This window comes from Nestor notabilis, unplaced genomic scaffold (genome assembly GCF_000696875.1).
Source record: "Nestor notabilis isolate BGI_N333 unplaced genomic scaffold, ASM69687v1 scaffold7752, whole genome shotgun sequence".
Classification (NCBI taxonomy): domain Eukaryota; kingdom Metazoa; phylum Chordata; class Aves; order Psittaciformes; family Psittacidae; genus Nestor; species Nestor notabilis.
The window spans coordinates 80,388-89,414 of record NW_009917922.1 but is presented as its reverse complement, the minus strand read 5'-3'; positions in this window follow the sequence as shown (position 1 = coordinate 89,414).

The window sequence follows — 9,027 nt, the reverse complement described above, 5'->3', positions numbered from 1 at the left end:
TGCTCTTGGGTTTATCAAGGAACAATGAAATGAACTCTCTGTTCATTATTTCTAAATCAAGCATGGGAGAAGTGAGATATTAAAATGTTCATAGGCTCATTGTATTCACAGGAGTTAATAAATTCAAGAGGGTTCTTTTTCCAGCAGGAGGAATATTAGTCTTTGTATTGTGGTCAATATACAGTCAATCTTTTAGCCTTTGTTTGTTCAAGTTGCTGTGCGAGGTTATTTACAAAACAAATTAAGTCCCTTTTCCCAGCCCTTTGTCATTATTGCTGTAGTACTGCTGGTACAAGCACTATCAAATACATTTGTTGAAGTGCAGTAGGACCCAGTCTTGTAAGTGATGTAGAAATTTCTGCAAATGGAAGTATTGCACATGTTCAATACTGATAGCACTTAGAAATATTTCTGTCAAACAAGTAAGGCAAAGAAGAAAAGATGTTTTGAAGTCCTTTGTGGTTGCCTTTTATCAGTGTCCTGACTTTGGCTGGGATAGAGTTAATTTTCTCCCTCATAGCTGGTGCAGTGCTGTGTTTGGGCTTCAGTCTGAGGACAATGCTGGTAACACACTGATGCTTTAGTTGTTGCCCCGTAGCCCTTTCCCTGATTGAGGACATTTCAGTCTCATGCTCTACCAGTGGGGGGGGGGCAGGGACACAATAAGCCGTGAGGGAGCAGAGACAGGACCCCTGACCCAAACTACCCAAAGGGGTATTCCATACCACAGCATGTCATGCCCAGTATAGAAACAGGGGGGAGATTGTCCAGGAGCCACGGATGACTACTTGGGCTGGGCTGGGCGTTGGTCAGCGGGTGGTGAGCAATTATAGTGTGTATCATTTGTCTGTCTTGGATTTTATCCCTCTCTTTTTGTTATCTTTCTTTTCATTATTGTAATTACTATTTATATAATATTTTACTTCATTTCAATAAACTGGTTTTATCTCAACCCATGGGTTTTTCCTTTTTCCACAGTTGTGGTTGGGGGTAGACTGAGCAAGAGGCTGCTTGGTACTTAGTTGCCTGCTGGAGTGAAACCGTGACAATCACAGATGCCAGGTTTCTTTGATTTTTAACTAAATGATGGAATATTGAAATGATGGAAGATGCCTATAGATGACTATCTGTTAGCAGGCAACTGTGATGCAGGTATTTGGTTCCCCACTGTAAAGATGAAGTTAACATTTAAAAAGGGGCAGAAGGATAGACTTGCAACCTGCATATGGTCCTTACCAACTCATTGTTCAATTCAAGAACAGTTCTATGTATTGTAGTAAATGAGCATCTATTTCATAGTGTTAGTCTTGTGCATGTTGCATTTGTTTTGTATATCATCTGTGTTTCAGTGCTGCTGGTGCCACTCGGTGTGCTGCGTGAAGAGTTGTGATCCTTGAGTACCTGTACAGGCAGGAGACCTTCACAGAGGTTGCATTTGTATTAGCAGCATAGTTTGTTTACCTGGGGTGCAGATGAGGTCATCTCTGTGGTTGGATCCATGCTCTTATTCACGATTTTACAGTAAAATTAAAATTATTTTAAAGTTCATAGAATCACAGACTGGTTTGGGTTGGAAGGGAGCTTAAAGCTCATCCAGTTCCAACCCCCTGCCACAGGCAGGGACCCCTTCCACTAGACCAGGTTGCTCCAAGCCCCTGTGTCCAGCCTGGCCTTGAACACTGCCAGGGATGGGGCAGCCACAGTTTCTCTGGGCACCCTGTGCCAGCGCCTCAGCACCCTCACAGGGAAGATTTTTTTTCCTTAAGTCTAATCTCCATCTCCCCTCTGTCAGTTTAAAGCCACTCCCCCTTGTCCTGTCACTACATGCCCTTGTAAAACATTTCTCTCCTTTAGGTACTGGGAGCTGCTCTAAGGCCTCCCTAGAACCTTTTTTCCAGGCTGAACAATCCCAGCTCTCTCATACTGTCTCCACAGGAGAGGTGCTTCAGCCTTCAGAGCATCTTTGTGCCCTCCTCTGGACTCACTTGAGCAGGTTCTACTTTTAATCCTGACGCTCTTGGTCAGCTCCTCATCCATCCCCAGGCAGAGCTCTGCACACTCCAGCTGGTCACTGAGACAGAGAGTGACACCCCATCCTCTTCTGCTCAGCCTGTCCTTAATGAAGAGCCCATCTTCAGGAAATAGACTATCAAAGAGCTTATTTAATATCGAGACCAGCTAAAATGTCTAGTGACAAGATTGTTTCTTCCTTCACTCTTCTTTGCCTTAACTAGACAAATTAATTAAAAAAAAAAAAAAAAGTTCCAATAGAGCAAAATTCATAGTTATCTGCATGTGAATAATTGGTTTTGACAGATGCTTCTAGTGTAACAAATGTGAACCAAACTAATGAGATACATTGTGAGGAAAATAATTGCAGATCATTTTCTATTGTTAGTTGGAAGTTTTTAGCTTCATTGTGTTACATCTGAATACTTCAGAGGGATTTCTATTTGTACTGGTTGCTTATTATACAAGCCAAGCCATACGTGTCTGTGATTTTTCTGTACATGTATAGCTCATGCAGAGCCATTTGGAAAGCAGCCTTAACGGTAAGCAGTGTTTTTTCAGCTGTGCCTTTTGTCCTTTTCTATTTTTCACTGGTTATTATTTGACCATCAGCAGGCTTCCTGGAAGTTTTGGTAGTTACTTTCTATGGAGTAGCAAAGGGTGATGGGGATGAGCAGCAGGGGTTCATTTGGAAACAGAAGAAAGCTCCCAACTGGAACCCAGAGGTAGGAACACCTATTCCTATTCGGGAAAGAGAAGAGGTGTAAAGCTGCAAGGGCTGGGTGATGCATAAGAAAGTGCTGTTTCCAATCATGGGGCTAGATGCAGCCGTTTCATCTGTAAAATTGTGTAAGAAGTAAAACATCAACTGTGCCCCATTCTCACTTGAATATGGACTTTACATACATTCAATATTCTCTCCTAAAGAGCCCTTAGCCTTTGCATCTGGGTCAGGGTAATCCCAGGCACAGCTACAGGCTGGCTGGAGAAGTGATTCAGAGCAGCCTGAGGAGAAGGACTTGGGGGTGTTGGTTGATGAGAAACTGAACATGAGCTGCTTCAGTGTGTGCTTGAGCCCAGAAACCCCCCGTGTGCTGGGCTGCATCAAAAGCAGCGTGAGCAGCAGGTCGAGGGAGGGGATCCTGCCCCTCTGCTCTGCTCTCGTGAGACCCCACTTGCAGCACTGTGTGCAGGGCTGGCGTCCTCAGCATCAGAAGGACAGGGAGCTGTTGGAGCAAGGCCAGAGGAGGCCCTGAGGATGAGCAGGGGCTGGAGCCCCTCCCATATGAAGACAGGCTGAGAACATCGGGGCTGTTCAGCCTGGAGAAGAGAAGCTGCGTGGAGACCTCAGAGCAGCTTCCAGTGTCTGAAGGGGGCTACAAGGCTGCTGGGGCTGGGACTCTTGATCAGGGACTGTAGTGGTAGGACAAGGGCTGATGGGTTCAAACTGAAACAGGGGAAGTTCAGGTTGGATCTAAGGCGGAAGCTCTTCCCTGTGAGGGTGCTGAGGCGCTGGCACAAGGTGCCCAGAGAAGTGGTAAATGCCCCATCCCTGGCAGTGTTCAAGGCCAGGTTGGACGGCGCTTGGGTGACATGGTCTAGTGCGAGGCATCCCTGCCTATGGCAGGGTGTTGGAACTGGATGAGTTTAAGGCCCTTTCCAACCCAAACCAGTCTGTGATTCTATGATTCCTGCCCCACTGAGTTCCTTGTTGCCCTGTAGATTGGTAGATAGAGCTCAAAGTGCCCCACCACCTTGATAAAGATGTCCTACAGTCAGCTCTTTTAGAGGAGCCTGGCCTGTCTTGGCTGATGTGTTATAGGGAAGAATTTTGGTAGCAGTTTTGTCAGCAACTAAGAGTCAGGATACTTTTTGGCAGGGAGAGAGCAAGCTGGGATTTGTAACTTTTGCTACTTGTAAGGGGCATGTCTGTCTGGACTGTTGCTCTTGCACTACACAGGGGAACAGTTCATTATTTTTATGGAACACATTATACAGAACAAAACTACAGTGTTTAGCCAAACAAATAGCTGTTTGCAGTAGAAATGATGATAAATCACTTCTGCAGAGCCAACTCCAAAAAAGATACTTTTTTTTCCCCATTAATCTTCTAATATTTACCGCAGGAATAGATACATAATAACATCGAGACATTTGTATTCACAAGGCATGAATCTTTTTCTACATTAGGAATCATTCTAAAGCCAGAGGCCAAAAGATTATGCAAATCTTGGTTCTCATCCAAGACATCCAAACATGTGTTTCACTGTAGCTTCTAAAAGCCACTACTGTGTCAGTAGGAATTAGGATGGTGGAGCAGTCCAGTGATCAGTGTAGTTCATTGTCCTGTCTTTTCTGTAGTACCCTGGAGCGGATAGAACTGTTGCACTATGCCTTAGAATAGGTTAGAGAATTTCTTATGATTCCTGCCCATGGGTTGGGGACTGAAAATCCATCAAAAACATTAAGATGCATTCAGGTCTCCTGCTGAGCAGTGTCTCTATTCATGGTCTTATTTGTGGCTGCTTGAATAGCAAACAGTTGTGTGGAAAACAACTCATAAGCTAATTAAAAAACTGTGTAAAATGCATGTAATTTTATGGCAGGTTTGCTAATCACGTTTTATGATGTTTATATCCACATCAGAAATAGGCACAAATAAAATAATTATATCCCAAGTAGATCCATGTCATCCTTTCAAAATATATCCTGAAACCTTTAAGTCACAGATTACTGATTGATTTATATTTCAGATACTTGTAGGTTCTACTAGTTGATCCTTAAGCTTGTTAATGTTCCCATTCAAGAAGGAGCCCAGATAAAATATAGATGAGCTGTATGAATGCATGTCAGATCCCGAGTTGTGAGTTTTCAGTAGTGCTGTTCCTTGGAGGAGTAGATAGCTGATGTACAGCTGTCTCAGCTGTTTAAAACAACCTGGTCCTTGAAACCAGTAGTTCTTATATTCTGCTGAGATAGCTTTGAAGCAGATACTGTATTATATTATAGTTCAGTGCCAGGAACAGGGCCTTGGGAAGGGCTAGTGAATGATTCTCCTTTTGGCTTCCTTAGCCTGCCTTTGATTCTAGTCTCAAAATGAGTGAGTTATTATCCCACCTGCTATTTCTGAGCACACGTGTGGCCTACACATCTAGTTTTACTTTGGTTTTGGAAATCAGCAGTTTACATAGTAGGGTTTTGATTGTTCCCCAGAGCTGTCATATAAAAGGTAGTAAATTGGTGTACTGACAAACTGTGAATGAATGTATCGGTGCAAAACTCATCTCCCTTTACCCTTTGTCCCTTCCATGATATTTCTGGTTTCTGAAACTCTGCTACAGAAGACTTCAGCCTATGGAGTGAGCCTACTAGTTGTAATCATGCTTCCCTTATTCAGTTCTTGGAAATGTGGGGGTGCTCATCATGTGGAGAGACATGATTTGCCTTATTTTTCACTTGTTATTCCTCATTTCTTTCCTTGAGAGGCAGCCTTTCAGCATAGATGATGGACTGCATTCTTAGGAAAGAGGTTATTTCTTATTTCTTCTGTTTCTGGACTAGTGCGGAAGGTGCCTTTATGCCACTCTGTGAGATGGCCTGTACTATACCTGTGCCATGTTTTTGCTCTGAAGCTGTGGAGGGACTGGAAGAGAGATTGTAAAGGTATGAGATGGGACAACATGGTAATCCATAAACAGGTTCACTTTCTTTGGTGTCAGAGGAAGGTGAATAATCAAGACTGATCTCAAAAGCCTGTTTTGTCCAAAATGCGTTATAAATTGCTGTCTTGCCCACTTCTATGCTTAGACTGATAGCAGGCTGTGCTGGGAAACTTGCTTTTTAGTGACTCTTGTGGCCTGGTGAAAATGATGTACAATTAAATATGGGCCTGTTTCTTAGCTTCTATTTCACACCTGGGCTGTCCTGGACTCTGGGATGGTCCTTCCTGAGGATGGGTTTTGACAAAGCTGGGGTAGCAATCTCTGAACGTGCTCAGGACTAGATGCCCAAGCCAAAGATGGTCGAAGAAGCAGTAAGGAGGACGTCAAAGGAACGAGTTGCACAGCTTGAGATTTCCCTGGAAAAGGGCAATGACGCAGTACGTTGGATGCAACGGATTTGCTCCTTGATACCATTCTGTGCCTGGAGAGAAGACAGATGTCTGTTGAGAAGCGATTGCTTCCCCCTGCTGGCTTTCCTACCACAACTACAGCTAAATTTGTCTGACCAAAAGATCCTTCGTACTTGTTTATATAGGGATAACTTTTATGTGTTCTTGTTTGAGATTGATCTGTTTGCGGGGTTATAAAAATTCCTTAAAACTGAATGAATGAGAGAATGGAAGGTGTTTCCCTTCTTGAAAACTCTGCTTCTAAAGTGACTGGTTATGCTGCCTGCATTGCCAGACAGTCCCGCAGAAGCAGGGGGACAGACCTGTGGGAAGAAACTCAAGGAATAGTAATCTCAGGGAGGTCTGTCCTACTGGCAACAAATTAAGCACTAGTTACATCTGTCCTAGTTACAACTTAAAGTTTTAACCCCGTGTGGTTTGAACACCCCAGTTTGAGCCATTATTTCTTACTCTTCTTCACCTTTTCTGCTGCTGTTGGTTGACAGGAAATGAAAATCCCATCCAGTTCTGCAAGATTTTCAGTGTAATTGTCCTTCATGGGAAATGCCAGGTGCTGATTTGCCTTTATGGGTGGTCTGCCCTGTGCCGTTGAATCCCGTGCTTGGTGAAACCCATATTCTGCTGGTAGGTGTGTATGACTTGGTCCAGAATTAAATCTGAATTCAGTTAGAAGCTGGCTCACAGATTGCCTATTGTGAGAAATGCTGTAACAGCTTATTCTTGTGTTTGACATCACATTGTAGAGGTGTGCGCATATATGGTGTGTGTTTCATCAAAGCTTGAAAAAGCTTTTTTCGGTAACCATTCTGCGTCTGTAGTGAGTCATGTATCCATTTGGATTTTGCTGAATATTTTGGCTATGAGGGGAAGAGTTAGCAGTGTGGCTATTGACAGTTAGAAAACAAAACAAATATCAAAAACTGAAATAAAAAGAATGTATCACTATCTACAACATAATTAAGCCATGGAAAGACAATGTGATTGTAAGGTAGAGGACATGCAGAAAAACAGAGTTGTGTCTTGACTGTTTGTCCATTTGCCAACAAGTCACTGACTGTAGGCAATGTGTAATGTCCAAGGTCATCTTGACCTGATGAGAAGTAAAATTGAGTGGTTTGGTGCTCCATAGATAGGCAATGGTGAGTTTCATGGTCTGAATCTGTATCTTTTGAAGATCGTAGAAGAGTCCTGTTGATTTCGGGGGCTATCCAGAATTTGTATAAAAGCATACCCAAAACAACAGGCTGAGGAGTGTTGCAGCTAGTTGAGCCCATGCAATGAAACATGGTAGATCTCACTAATAGGGCTTTTTGCTGCTAGTGGTTCATGTTATATTACTGTTCACATACTTATACACTGCATGCTACAAGGTTATGTAATGTGCTAGCTTGTGTGCTACAACAGTGTGCAACAGAGAATGAATTTATCACTTAGTGGCTTCTTCTAATAAGGAAGTAAGTGCCTGATTATTCAGGTTGCATGGAGGTTTAGTTGTGAAAGTTATCAATAAATGGTGGAATCCTTAAGTAATGGATACATCTGTGTGGCCAACAGAGACCAAGGGAGTGAAGGGAGAGGCATGTTCTAGCAACTGCTTTCTAGCTATAAAAGCAAACCAAAACATGATAAAAGCTTTGTCTTGAATTTCAGTTCTCAGTTATTTACTTGGTTTGGCATCCACAGTGTATTACCTACAGCCTTTAAAATCCTGAGAAAAGGTTGAGTAAAAAGAAGCTGAAAATACAATGAAGTTTCTTCACTGTCTGTTCTCTAAGTAAAGACAGGAACTGGTGGAACTGGGACCAACACCTGGGTGAGGTGCACCTTATGCTTTAAAATTTGCCAGAACAGCTGATTTCTGGAAATTTTGGAAGAAAGCATGCTTGTATGTGTCCTACCTCTTCCCAGATTTTGATACAGTGTCACTGTGTGAAAAGTTCTAAGGCCTTTTCCATTCAAACATGATTTGTTTGGTTTGGGAATATTTGTTACGTGGGTAGCCAGAATTGAAGGGCTTCTAAGCTTTCCAGCTCTTACGCTTCATCTGAATAAGCTTTTCTGTGGATTTTTCTGTATAGTAAGTAGAACTTTAAGGGTAGGAAGATGAATGAATACTGTTTCTGTTCTGGAGTTATTGATGAATGAATTGAACTTCTGATTTTCTGTGTGGAAAGATGTATCTAAATGTGAAGTATATCTTTTTATTTAATATTGGTATAGTGATAGCTGTCTTACTCTAAAAACCTCTCACGGAAGGAAGGGATACTGACCCCTCTAGATGTCTCTGTTTCTCTACAGAGAGCTTGGGTGACTGTCACACTGGAGCTTAATTCTGAGACAGCTGAATTTAGTGAGAAAAATTCTATCACTAAGGTTCATAGGGGACAACATTTTGAGACTTCTTAATGCATAGTTACCGAGCAAACAAAACTACAAAAGACACACACTAAATTCTCATAAAGCAAAATCATTGCAGCTCAGACTTCTATTCAAACTCCCAGGAGTCTGATACAGGAATAAATTGAGTTTATTTTTCAGTATTGAAATAAAAGAATCATTTGAGAGGAACTTAATTCTGCAGGTTTATACAGAAATTCAAGCTCCATCTTCTCTGAAGTCCATTGAATGTTTTCTCTAATCTTAAGGCAGTTACCAAGAGCACAAAAGACCAACAGTCCTTCTCTGGCAGTAGTGAGTTGCCAAAGGTAGTAGTGAGTCTGTATGAAGAGTTGGACATAACCTGGCTGTAACCACAGCGTTTGCAGCCAAAACATAAGGCAGTGATCCTCTCTTATCCTATTGTTGGTAAAGTTTTACACGGTATGGACATAATAAATAAGAAAAAAGGCAGGAACATTGATTGACATCAGTGGCAGCAAGGAAGA